Source organism: Bufo bufo, chromosome 1, assembly GCF_905171765.1.
Source record: "Bufo bufo chromosome 1, aBufBuf1.1, whole genome shotgun sequence".
Taxonomy (NCBI): Eukaryota; Metazoa; Chordata; class Amphibia; order Anura; family Bufonidae; genus Bufo; species Bufo bufo.
The window spans coordinates 756276604-756290331 of record NC_053389.1 but is presented as its reverse complement, the minus strand read 5'-3'; the positions used below and the strand labels follow the sequence as shown (position 1 = coordinate 756290331).

Sequence of the window (13728 nt, the reverse complement as noted above, 5' to 3'; positions counted from 1 at the left end):
CACCAACATGTGCCTACAGGAGATTTACAGTGCTTTTCGAAAGTTTTTTCACATTTTGTTATGTCGCGGCGTTTTGTTAAAATAAAAATATCAAGTTTTCCAGTACCCCATAATGAGAAAGTGAAAATAGAATGTTAGAAATGTTTTCAAATTTATTAAAAAGGGAAAACAAAAATTTCCCATGGACATAAGTATTCAGGCCCTTTGCTATGACACTTGACATTTAGATCTGGGGGCCTTCCATTTCTCTTGATCAGGCCACATGCACACTGCCGTTATGCAGCCATTCCGTGATTGCGGTCCCTAATTCACTGGCAACGTCCGTGCGGCGGCCGGGGCTGATCGAGACCCATTCAACTTGAATGGGTCCGTGATCTGTCCGCACAGCAAAAAAAATATAACATGTTCTATTTTTTTGCAGTGTGGAGGCACAGACAGAAACACCATGGAAGCACTCCGTGATGCGGGGAGCATACGGTCGGTGCCCATATAATGCAGGCCGCAATACGGCCATGTGCATGAGGCCTCACAGATGTTTCTACACTTTGGAGTCCACCTGTAGTAAATTCAGTTTATTGGACATGATTTGGAAAGACCCAGCCCTGTCTATATATAGTCTCACAGCTGACAATGCATATCAGAGCAAAAACTAAGTCATGAGAAGGAAAGAACTGCCTGTTGAGCTCAGAGACAGCACAGAACAGTACAAAAAATGTATGCTCCACTGAAAGTTCCCATAAGCACAGTGTCCTCCATAATTCTTAAATAGAGGAAGTCTGAAACAACAAGGACTCTTCCTAGAGCTGACTGCCTCACCAAAATAGATAATCAGGGGAATAGGGCCTTGGTAAGAGAGATAATCAAGAGCCCAATGGACTCTTGAGCTCCAACAATCCTGTGTGCAGATGGGAGAAACCTTCAGAAGGTCAAGCAGCACTCCACCAATCTGGGTTTTATAACAGAGTGGCCAGTAAGAAGCTTCTTTAGTAAAAGACACATGAACGTTTGCAAAAAAGCACCCAAAGGACTCTCAGACTGAAAAACAAGATTCTCTGGTCTGATGAAACCAAGATTTAACTTTTTGGCCTCATTTCTAACTGTTGTGTCTGGGGGAAACCAGGCACTGGCCCAAAACCATCCCTACAGTGAAGCATGGTGGTGGCAGCATCATGCTGTTGAGGTGTTTTTCAGAGGCTGGGACAGGGAGACTGGTCAGGGTTGAGGGAAAGCTGAATGGAGTAAAGTACAGAGATATTAATGAAAACCTGATCCAGAGTGCTCTGGACCTCAGACTGGGACTTTTCAAAACCGGAGTGGAGAGTCCTGAAAATAGTTGTCACTGATGGTCCTCATCCAACCGACAGAGCTTGAGAGGATCTGCAGAGAAGAATGGCGGAAAATCCCTAAATGCAGGCGTGCAAACCTTGTGGCATCATGCCCAAGAAGACTGGAAGCTGTAATCACTGCCAAAGGGGCTTCAAAGTAAAGGGTCTTTCTTCAGGGGGGAACAAAAATACCAAACTTCAAAAAAAAAAAATATTTTGCCAACTAAGAGAGGCCATAGGCCTAACTAACTGGGACAAAGTCCTCAAAAAAAAAAAATACAGCCACAAAATGGGATATTTTAAAAAGCATCCTAAAATCTAATTGTGAGAGGTACATACCTTATGGGAATAAAAGGTTAACCACCTCCGGACCGCCTAACGCAGATTCGCGTTCCGGAGGTGGCAGCGCTGCGCACAACCACGCATATACGCGTCATCTCGCGAGACGCGAGATTTCGCTCCAAGCCGGCCTGCGCATGCGCATCGCGGGCCGGCAAAAGTTAAAGAAGAAGTTCGTCACCAGCCTGCCAGCAACGATCATTGGCTGGCAGGCTGGCAATTTTCAAAAAATCCAATCACAAGCCATATAACAGATCATATTAGTAAATATGATCTGTTATATGGCTTCTCTGCTGGTCCTTTTCGTCGGTTGGATCCAGCAGAGAAGCAGACTGAACTGTGAGTACACCAAACACTTCACTGTAGCCCCTGATCACCCCCCTGCACCCCAATTAACCCTTTGATCGCCCCTGTCAATCACCAGTGAAAGGAAAAAAAGTGATCAGTGTAAACTGTCACTTTTTTTTTTTTCACTAGTATTGGCTGTTAGGTTTTAGGGATAGTTTAGGCCCCTTTGTTATGTAGTTTAGCGTGAGTTAGCGCCCACCCCACCGCAGTCACTTATTCGCTGTTTAGCGTATCGCTAATCAGCATTTGTACTTTTATAGTATCTGTAAGTGATCAAAACTGATCACGGTCAGATCTATAATAGTATTAGTGTCACCTTAGCTCACCCTCCACCCAAAACGCAGTGTTTGCCCGATCAGGCCTGATCGGTCGCCCACACGTGCGTTCACCCACGCCCGCCCCACCGCAGTGACAAAAAATTATTTTTTTTTTGATCACTGCACATTCATTTTACACGCTCTGCGGCGATAAAAAAATCAGTTTTGATATTTTTTATCACCGCAGCGGCCTCCGGTACTTCGCTAGCCTCCCCTTTGTAAGACAGGCTTGCTTTTTTTCTTGGGTAGTCTCAGGGAATACCCCTAAATTTAGTAGTCCAAAATGTCAAACAGGGGGTATTCTTCTGAAGAGGCCTACAGGATTCTGACCCAGTCGGATGAGGAGTGGGAACCCTCATCTGACGAATCTAGCGGGTCAGAATATGAACCTGTAGAAAACAGTGGCTCTCTGACCCAAAGTTCGGACGAGGAGGTTGAGGTCCCTGGCAGCACCAGGCGTACCCGGCCCCGTGTCGCTAGACCACAGGTTATGCAGGATCCGCTTCAAGAGCAGCAGAGTGGGGCTGTCGCTGCCGGATCACGTGGTGAGGCATACACCAGCAGCGCAGCCCTCCCTGGACCTAGTACCAGCACTGCCGTACAACATGGTGACGTGGCGAGCACCAGAAGGGCAGTTGAAGCTGGTACGGTGGCACGTGCAGTAGTTACCCCGTCGCAGCCACCGCACAGACAGGCCCGTAGAGCCCCTAGAATCCCTGAGGTGCTGGCAAACCCTGATTGGCAGTCACCAACTTCAGCTGCACCTGTAGTTCCCCCTTTCACCGCCCAGTCTGGAGTTCGGGTTGAGACGGCTCAAATCGGTTCGGCCCTGGGATTTTTTGAGCTGTTCTTGACTGCGGAGCTCTTGGACTTAGTCGTGGCAGAGACAAACCGGTATGCCACACAATTTATATCCGCCAACCCGGGAAGCTTTTATGCCCAGCCTTTCCGGTGGAAACCAGTCCAAGTTTCCGAACTTAAAATTTTTTTGGGCCTTCTCCTCAACATGGGCCTGACAAAAAAGCATGAATTGCGGTCATATTGGTCCACGAACCCGATTCATCACATGCCCATGTTCTCTGCTGCTATGTCCAGGGCACGATTTGAAGCCATCCTCCGTTTCCTGCATTTTAGCGACAACACCACCTCCCGTCCCAGAGGCCACCCAGCTTTTGACCGGCTCCACAAAATTCGGCCCCTCATAGACCATTTCAACCAGAAATTTGCAGATTTGTATACCCCCGAGCAAAACATCTGCGTAGACGAGTCCCTAATACATTTTACCGGGCGCCTTGGCTTCAAACAATACATCCCAAGCAAGCGTGCCCGGTATGGGGTCAAATTGTATAAGCTCTGTGAAAGGGCCACAGGCTATACCCACAAATTTCGGATCTATGAGGGAAAAGAGCCGGTCGGTTGCCCTGACTACCTGGGGAGCAGTGGGAAGACAGTCTGGGACTTGGTGTCACCCTTATTCGGCAAGGGGTACCATCTTTATGTGGACAATTTTTACACAAGTGTGGCCCTCTTTAGGCATTTGTTTCTAGAACGGATTTGCGCCTGTGGCACCGCGCAAACTAGTCGCGTGGGCTTCCCCCAACAGCTTGTAACCACCCGTCTTGCAAGGGGGGAGAGGGCTGCCTTGTGTAATGAAGAACTGCTCGCGGTGAAATGGAGAGACAAGCGTGACGTTTACATGCTCTCCTCCATTCACGCAGACACGACAATCCAAATTGAGCGAGCAACCCGTGTCATTGAAAAGCCCCTCTGTGTCCACGACTATAATGCGCTCATGGGAGGGGTGGACTTCAATGACCAGATGTTGTCTCCGTATTTAGTTTCCCGCAGAACCAGACGCTGGTATAAGCAGGTGTCTGTATATTTAATTCAATTGGCGCTGTACAATAGTTTTGTTCTCTACAGTAAGGCTGGGAGAACACGATCTTTCCTCAAATTCCAGGAAGAGATCATCGAGAACCTCCTTTACCCAGGAGGTTCCGTGGCCCCATCCACCAGTGTAGTTAGCCGTCTACACGAGCGACATTTCCCCAGTGTCGTTCCTGGTACCTCAACCCAACCGTCACCCCGAAAAAGATGTTGTGTCTGTAGCAGGAGTGGAATAAGGCGTGACACCCGCTATTTCTGTCCTGACTGTCCTGACCACCCTGCCCTATGCTTTGGTGAGTGTTTCCGGAAGTACCACACACAGGTACACCTAGCATAGGGATTGCATCTCACAGGACAGGCACACAGGGCTATTAGGGCCCTTTTACTCTCAGCTGCTGCAAACCTCTCCTTTCACCTGGGATAAAGTGCATAACGTACTTCGCCACATCTTTGGGCGATTTGCGCTTTGCACATTGTCCCATGGGGAAGGAGAGGTTTGTTCTATAAAGGTAAAAAAAACTAAACAAAAAAAAAATTACCGGTAAGTAAAAAAGTTAATATGTTCTGTTCTAAAGTTAATAAAGTTATTGCTTTGCGGCCTGGTTTTTTCTTTTTTGTTTTGTTTTTTTTACCTTCCAGGTGGACCAACCGATCGACTAGCTGCAGCACTGATGTGCATTCGGACAGAAGCATTTCGCTGCTGTCAGATTACACACAAGTCGGTGTATGCGGCGCTGCAAGACGAGATTTCTCCTCTGCAGTAAAAGATATGTTTGCCGAGGCATATGAGCTGAGGAGGTGGCGGTGTTCATATACTTTGGCAAACACTTTGTATATATAAAAAAAAAAATCCCGGCAATGATTTATTCATCCACATCGATTGATGTGAATGGAGAAATCTGGTTTGCCAGGGCATACGAGCTGAAGTGGGTATGGATGTTGGGCGGAGCTCCTATGTCCTGGCAGACGCCTTTCCCCTCCTTTTTCTTTTTTTGGCAGAGATTTTTTCTTCCACATTGATCGATGCGAATGAAGAAATCTGTGCCGTTCATTTTTTTCTTTCAGCCCAGAGGCTGAACGGAAAAAAAAAATCTCATTACCCGTATGCTCAATATAAGGAGAATAGCAGAAACTCCTAATGCTGGGCATACATGTAATGATTGCGGAGACCCTCAATTGCGGAGACACCCCAAGGTATTCGCTGAGGGGCATATTGAGTCCATGAAAGATTGAAATTTTTGTCCCAAGTTAGCGGAAAGGGAGACTTTGTGAGAACAAAATCAAAAAAATCAATTTCCGCTAACTTGTGCCAAAAAATTTTTTTTTCAATGAACTCGCCATGCCCCTCATTGAATACCTTGGGGTGTCTTCTTTCCAAAATGGGGTCACATGTGGGGTGTTTATACTGCCCTGGCATTTTAGGGGCCCCAAAGCGTGAGAAGAAGTCTGGTATCCAAATGTCTAAAAATGCCCTCCTAAAAGGAATTTGGGTACCTTTGCCCACCTAGGCTGCAAAAAAGTGTCACACATGTGGTATCTCCGTATTCAGCAGAAGTTGGGGAATATGTTTTGGGGTGTCATTTTACATATACCCATGCTGGGTGAGATAAATATCTTGGTCAAATGCCAACTTTGTATTAAAAAAAAATGGGAAAAGTTGTCTTTTGCCAAGATATTTCTCTCACCCAGCATGGGTATATGTAAAATGACACCCCAAAACACATTCCCCAACTTCTCTTGAATACGGCGATACCACATGTGTGACACTTTTTTGCAGCCTAGGTGGGCAAAGGGGCCCACATTCCAAAGAGCACCTTTCGGATTTCACAGGTCATTTACCTACTTACCACACATTAGGGCCCCTGGAAAATGCCAGGGCAGTATAAATACCCCACAAGTGACCCCATTTTGGAAAGAAGACACCCCAAGGTATTCCGTGAGGGGCATGGCAAGTTCCTAGAATTTTTAATTTTTTGTCACAAGTTAGTGGAAAATGATTTTTTTTTTTTAATTTATTTTTTTCATACAAAGTCTCATATTCCACTAACTTGTAACAAAAAATAAAAACTTCCATGAACTCACTATGCCCATCAGCGAATACCTTGGGGTCTCTTCTTTCCAAAATGGGGTCACTTGTGGGGTAGTTATACTGCCCTGGCATTCTAGGGGCCCAAATGTGTGGTAAGGAGTTTGAAATCAAATTCTGTAAAAACTGACCAGTGAAATCCGAAAGGTGCTCTTTGTAATATGGGCCCCTTTGCCCACCTAGGCTGCAAAAAAGTGTCACACATCTGGTATCTCCGTACTCAGGAGAAGTTGGGCAATGTGTTTTGGGGTGTCATTTTACATATACCCATGATGGGTGAGAGAAATATCTTGGCAAAAGACAACTTTTCCCATTTTTTTTATACAAAGTTGGCATTTGACCAAGATATTTATCTCACCCAGCATGGGTATATGTAAAAAGACACCCCAAAACACATTCCTCAACTTCTCCTGAATACAGAGATACCAGATGTGTGACACTTTTTTGCAGCCTAGGTGGGCAAAGGGGCCCATATTCCAAAGAGCACCTTTCGGATTTCACTCGTCATTTTTTACAGAATTTGATTTCAAACTCCTTACCACACATTTTTTGGGCCCCTAGAATGCCAGGGCAGTATAACTACCCCACAAGTGACCCCATTTTGGAAAGAAGACACCCCAAGGTATTCGTGAGGGGCATGGCGAGTTCCTAGAATTTTTTATTTTTTGTCACAAGTTAGTGGAAAATGATGATTTTTTTTTTTATTATTATTTTTTTCATACAAAGTCTCATATTCCACTAACTTGTGACAAAAAATAAAAACTTCCATGAACTCACTATGCCCATCAGCGAATACCTTGGGGTCTCTTCTTTCCAAAATGGGGTCACTTGTGGGGTAGTTATACTGCCCTGGCATTCTAGAGGCCCAAATGTGTGGTAAGGAGTTTGAAATCAAATTCTGTAAAAACTGACCAGTGAAATCCGAAAGGTGCTCTTTGGAATATGGGCCCCTTTACCCACCTAGGCTGCAAAAAAGTGTCACACATCTGGTATCTCTGTATTCAGGAGAAGTTGAGGAATGTGTTTTGGGGTATCTTTTTACATATACCCATGCTGGGTGAGATAAATATCTTGGTCAAATGCCAACTTTGTATAAAAAAATGGGAAAAGTTGTCTTTTGCCAAGATATTTCTCACCCAGCATGGGTATATGTAAAATGACACCCCAAAACACATTCCCCAACTTCTCCTGAGTACGGAGATACCAGATGTGTGACACTTTTTTGCAGCCTAGGTGGGCAAAGGGGCCCATATTACAACGAGCACCTTTTGGATTTCACTGGTCAGTTTTTACAGAATTTGATTTCAAACTCCTTACCACACATTTGGGCTCCTAGAATGCCAGGGCAGTATAACTACCCCACAAGTGACCCCATTTTGGAAAGAAGAGACCCCAAGGTATTTCGTGATGGGCATAGTGAGTTCATAGAACTTTTTATTTTTTGTCACAAGTTAGTGGAATATGAGACTTTGTAAGAAAAAAAAAAAAAAAATCATCATTTTCCGCTAACTTGTGACAAAAAATAAAAAGTTCTATGAACTCACTATGCCCATCAGCGAATACCTTAGGGTGTGTACTTTCCGAAATGGGGTCATTTGTGGGGTGTTTGTACTGTCTGGCCATTATAGAACCTCAGGAAACATGACAGGTGCTCAGAAAGTCAGAGCTGCTTCAAAAAGCGGAAATTCACATTTTTGTACCATAGTTTGTAAACGCTATAACTTTTACCCAAACCATTTTTTTTTTTACCCAAACTTTTTTTCTATCAAAGACATGTAGAACAATAAATTTAGAGCAAAATTTATATATGGATCTCGTTTTTTTTGCAAAATTTTACAACTGAAAGTGAAAAATGTCATTTTTTTGCAAAAAAATCGTTAAATTTCGATTAATAACAAAAAAAGTAAAAATGTCAGCAGCAATGAAATACCACCAAATGAAAGCTCTATTAGTGAGAAGAAAAGGAGGTAAAATTCATTTGGGTGGTAAGTTGCATGACCGAGCAATAAACGGTGAAAGTAGTGTAGGTCAGAAGTGTAAAAAGTGGCCTGGTCTTTCAGGGTGTTTAAGCACTGGGGGCTGAGGTGGTTAAGGAACAAGAAGAAACCAATGTGGATAAATAGAACTGTAAAGAGAGCAATAAATGACAAAAAGAAAGCATTTAAATCACTAAAACAGGAGGGTAGTAAGGAAGCACTGAAAAACTATAAGGAAAAAAATCGAATATGTAAAAAACAAACAAAAGCGGACAAACTAGAGACCGAGAGATTAATTGAGATTAAGAGAGCAAAACTAACCCTAAAATGTTCTTCAATTATATAAATGGTAAAAAGTATAATTCTGAAGGTGTCGGCCCTTTACAGAGTGATGAGGGGGGAGTTGCAGAGAGCGATGAGGAGAAAGCAAAGCTATTAAATATTTTTTTCTCCACTTTATTCACTGAAGAAAATATACTGTCAGATGAAATGCAGAATGCAAAAGTAAATTCCCCATTAAAAGTGCCCTGTCTGACCCAGGAAGAAGTACAGCGGCGTCTTAAAAAGATTAAAATAGACAAATCGCCAGGACCAGATGGCATACCCCCGTATCCTAAGAAAATTAAGTAATGTCATAACCAGACCTGATCTTTAAAGACTCTATACTGACAAGGAGTGTTCCACAGGATTGGCGCATAGCAAATGTGGTGCCAGTATTCAAAAAGGGTCCAAAAACAGAGCCCGGAAAGGCCGGTAAGTTTAACATTCGTCGTGGGTAAACTGTTTGAAGGTTTTCTAAGAGATGCTATCTTGGAGCACCTCAATGAAAATGAGCAAATAACGCCATATCAGCATGGCTTCATGAGGGATCGGTCATGTCAAACTAATTTAATCAGTTTCTATGAGGAGGTAAGTTCTAGACTTGACAGCTGATGCCATATATCTGGACTTATCCAAAGCATTTGACGCATAAAAGGTTAGTATATAAAAATGAGAATGCTCGGACTGGGAGAAAATGTCTGTATGTGGGTAAGTAACTGGCTCAGTAAAAGAAAACAGAGGGTGGTTATTAATGGTACACACTCAGATTGGGTCACTGTCACTAGTGGGGTACATCAGGGGTCAGTATTGGGCCCTATTCTCTTCAATATATTTATTAATGATCTTGTAGAAGGCTTGCACAGTAAAATATAATTTTTTGCAGATGACACTAAACTGTGTAAAGTAATTGACACGGAAGAGAACAGTATACTACTACAGAGGGATCTGGATAGATTGGATGCTTGGGCAGAGAAGTGGCAGATGAGGTTTAACACTGACAAATGTAAGGTTATGCACATGGGAAGGAATAATGTAAGTCACACGTACATACTAAATGGTAAGTAACGCTGACATGGAAAAAGGACCTAAGAATTTTAGTGAACAGCAAACTAAGCTGCAAAAAACAGTGTCAGGCAGCTGCTGCCAACGACAATAAAGAAGGTTTGTACACAAACGTAGAAAAGGATTCTTTACGGTAAGAGCAGTGAGACTATGGAACTCTCTGCCTGAGGAGGTGGTGATGGTGAGTTCACTAAAAGAGTTCAAGAGGGGCCTGGATGTATTTCTGGAGCGTAATAATATTACATGTTATAGCTACTAGAGATGGGTCGTTAATCCAGGGAGTTATTCTGATTGCCTGATTGGAGTCGGGAAGGAATTTTTTTCCCCTTAAGTGGGGAAAATTGGCTTCTACCTCACAGTTTTTTGTTTTTTTTTTACCTTCCTTTGGATCAACTTGCAGGATAACAGGCCGAACTGGATGGACAAATGTCTTTTTTCGGCCTTATACACTATGTTACTTATGTCAATGCAAGATTTTGAACATTCTGGGGCACATTTTAGTTGCCGGTCTTAATAAAGCCCTGCGCTGGCGGTGGACCGAATTTATGAAAAGGCGCAGGCTTCTCTATAATTTCAGTGCATCCAGCGCGAGTTCTAAATGTAAGACAGCTTTCTACGCCTAAAACAGGCGTAGAAAATGGTGAATGAGATGTGCCACAATCTGTGCCTGAAATTAATTTAGGCATATTTCACAATACTAAATGACCCCCTTTGTTTTCACTTTCTCATTATCGGATATTATTAAGTGCAGAATTATGGGGAATTTTTTTTTTTTTTTTTTCATTTTAACACAAGGCTGCAACATAACATAATGTGAAAAAGTCTGAAGACTTTCTGAATGCACTGTATATATCAAGATGCCTTACCTATCATGCTGGTGACTCTTGCTGGGGTGTTGGGCAGATGGGAAACCTGAGGTCTATGGCATCCTGATGAGGATTATTGTGATTTTAATTTCTAGCTTTTCTTTATGGAATAGGGATTGAGGAGGATAGGCACACGAGGCAGCTGGTCCAGGCAGACCAGGAGGTACCTGAGAAAGGTACCAGGAGTACAGGCATTGTCAGCAGGCTGAGTCGTAACCATGAGCAACAGTGTAGGACTGAAGGATGAGGCAGAGGCGAAGTAAGACAGGCAATAAGTCAGGGCAGGCGGCACAGAACAGTCAAGGCAAGCAGGCAGGGATCAAACGGGTAGCAGGAGTCAGGAACACAAGCGGATATCAGGAACCTTAGCAGGACACAAGAACCTTTACACTGAGGCATCTGGGAAGGGGGCTGAGCCAATTATATATGTGCAGGAGGGCTAGGATTGGTCAGCAAGGTCACATGACCTAACCCATAAAGCCCAGGAAGTGATGTGCACCGGCCCTTAAAGGGATTCTGTCACCTCCCCTAACCTAAAATCGGATTTTAAAGCAGTCATGCAGCACAGCTTACCTTGAATCTGCTGTGCTCTTCTATCTTGTAATCCGTCTAGTAGTTTATGAGGAAAAACGACTTTTATGATTATGTAAATTAGCCCTGAAGGTGCCCAGAGGGGCGTTTTATTCCCCTTAGTGTGCCCAGTAACGCCCCTCTTACAGTGCCCAAAACGCCTTCCTTCCGACTGCCTAACTGCCCACAGCCTCTCATCCCTCTCCTCCCCCTCCCTCACGGCCGAACGAACTCTCGCGCAGGCGCAGTACCCACTGAGGGCTGCGCCAGTGCGATCTGCAGGAGACTGAGGGCAGGAGCTTCATCCTCGTCACTGGGCATGCGCCGAGCCCAGTGACGTCCGGAGATGCTCGCTCTTCCCTCAGTCAGCCTGGGAGGAAGCGCAGAGGATTGCCGATCGGCTGCTGCACCCTGCGTTTTCTCCAGCCTGCCAGAGTGAAGCCAGCCAGCGATTTCTTTCCCCACCCTCCCTCCTGGAAACAAATCATTATTACTGGGCTCGGCGCATGCCCAGTGATGAGGATGAAGCTCCTGCCCTCAGTCTCCTTCAGATCGCACTGGCGCAGCCCTCAGTGGGTACTGCGCCTGCGCAAGAGTTCGTTCGGCCGTGAGGGAGGGGGAGGAGAGGGATGAGAGGGCGGTTAGGCAGTCGGAAGGAAGGCGTTTTGGGCACTGTAAGAGGGGCGTTACTGGGCACACTAAGGAGAATAAAACGCCCCTCTGGCCCCCTAAGGGCTAATTTACATAATCATAAAAGTCGTTTTTCCTCATAAACTACTAGACGGATTACAAGATAGAAGAGCACAGCCGATTCAAGGTAAGCTGTGCTGCATGATTGCTTTAAAATCCGATTTTGGGTTAGGGGAGGTGACAGAATCTCTTTAAGGAAGTGCTGCAGGAAACGAGCAGCAAGCATGCTGTGGCCAGGGCTGAGAGGAAATTGTGGAGCGGATCCCAGAACAACTGTACCTACACAGACAGAGCCCAGGACTTCAGCGGTGAATTGGAAGCACTGGCCACAAATCACCGCTGAACACGGCGGTAAGCAGGGGAGACTTGCTATTACTTATTGAAAATTAAATTTACCTTTAACCCCTTAAGGACATAGGACGTACCGGTACGCCCTATTTCCCGAGTCCTTAAGGACACAGGACGTACCGGTACGTCCTGACTTAAAATCTGTATTCCGGCGCCCGAGGGGTTAAACGGAACGGGATTTCGGCTGAAATCCTTCAGCCGGCATCCTGTGACAACGCCAGGGGGGGTCATGTGACCCCCCCGTGTCGGCGATCGCAGCAAACCGCAGGTCAATTCAGACCTGCGGTTTGCTGCGCTTTTTGCAGTTTCTGATGCCTGCGGTCCCTGACCGCGGGGATCAGAAACTTTAGAGTGGCTAAAATCATTATTATTCACCCCCCCCTGCACCCCTGCATGATTTGATGCCGGCGGGTGGTGCAGGGGGGGTGTCGCATGCGGTGGGGGCGTTGCGGGAGGCGGGCGGTGCGGCAGGCGGGATCGCGATCCCCCGCCCGCCTCCCCATGAATGATCGTTGGTGTCTAGTGGTTATACCAGGGTGCCAGCACATTGCTGGCACCCTGGTACAAACGGCTGACATCTGTGCAGATGTCAGCCGTTTAACCCTTTCCATACCGCGGTCCGTACGGACCGCTGTATGGAAAAAGTTAACTGTCATCGTCAGGGAGCTCCCTCCCTCTCCATCGGGGGGCTGCTGTGCCTTTGCAGCCCCCCGATGGAGAGGGAGAGAGCTCCCAGAGAGCCCCCCTCAGCCCTGTGCTTACCCTTCCCCGTCTGCGAAGTTCTGAGCAGACGGGGAGGGTTCCAATGGCAACAGGACGCCTGCTCAGGCGTCCTGCTGTCCATGGTGCTGAACAGATCTGTTCAGTGTAAGTAAAATACAGTACAGAACAATATATATTGTTCTGTACTGTATTATACAAACATCAGACCCACTGGATCTTCAAGAACCAAGTGGGTCTGGGTCAAAAAAATGTAAAAAGAAGTGAAAAAAGTTAAGATAAAAAAAAAAAACCATTTATCACTGAATAAAAATTAAAAAAATAAAATAAACTACACATATTAGGTATCGCCGCGTCCGTAACGACCTGATCTATAAAACGGTCATGTTACTTTCCCCGCACGGTGAACGCCATAAAAATAAAAAAATAAAAACTATGAGAAAATTGAAATTTTGCCCACCTTACTTCCCAAAAAAGGTAATAAAAGTGATCAAAAAAGTCGCATGTACGCCAAAATAGTACCAATCAAACCGTCATCTCATCCCGCAAAAAATGAGACCCTACTCAAGATAATCGCCCAAAAGCTGAAAAAACTATGGCTCTTAGACTATGGAAACACTAAAACATGATTTTTTTTTGTTTCAAAAATGAAATGATTGTGTAAAACTTACATAAATAAAAAAAGTATACATATTAGGTATCACCGCGTCCGTATCGACCGGCTCTATAAAAATATCACATGACCTAACCCCTCAGATGACCACCGTAAAAAAAATAAAAATAAAAACAGTGTAAAAAAAGCCATTTTTGCCATCTTACGTCACAAAAAGTGTAATAGCAAGCGATCAAAAAGTCATATGCACCCCAAAATAG

General features: G+C 44.9%; 1 protein-coding gene across 1 annotated transcript in view; it reads right to left on the bottom strand.

Moving 5' to 3' along the window:
* The window catches only part of LOXL2 (lysyl oxidase like 2), a 75855-nt gene that overhangs the window by 5700 nt on the left and 56427 nt on the right, over positions 1-13728 (bottom strand). The gene's annotated exons all lie outside the window — the stretch shown is intronic.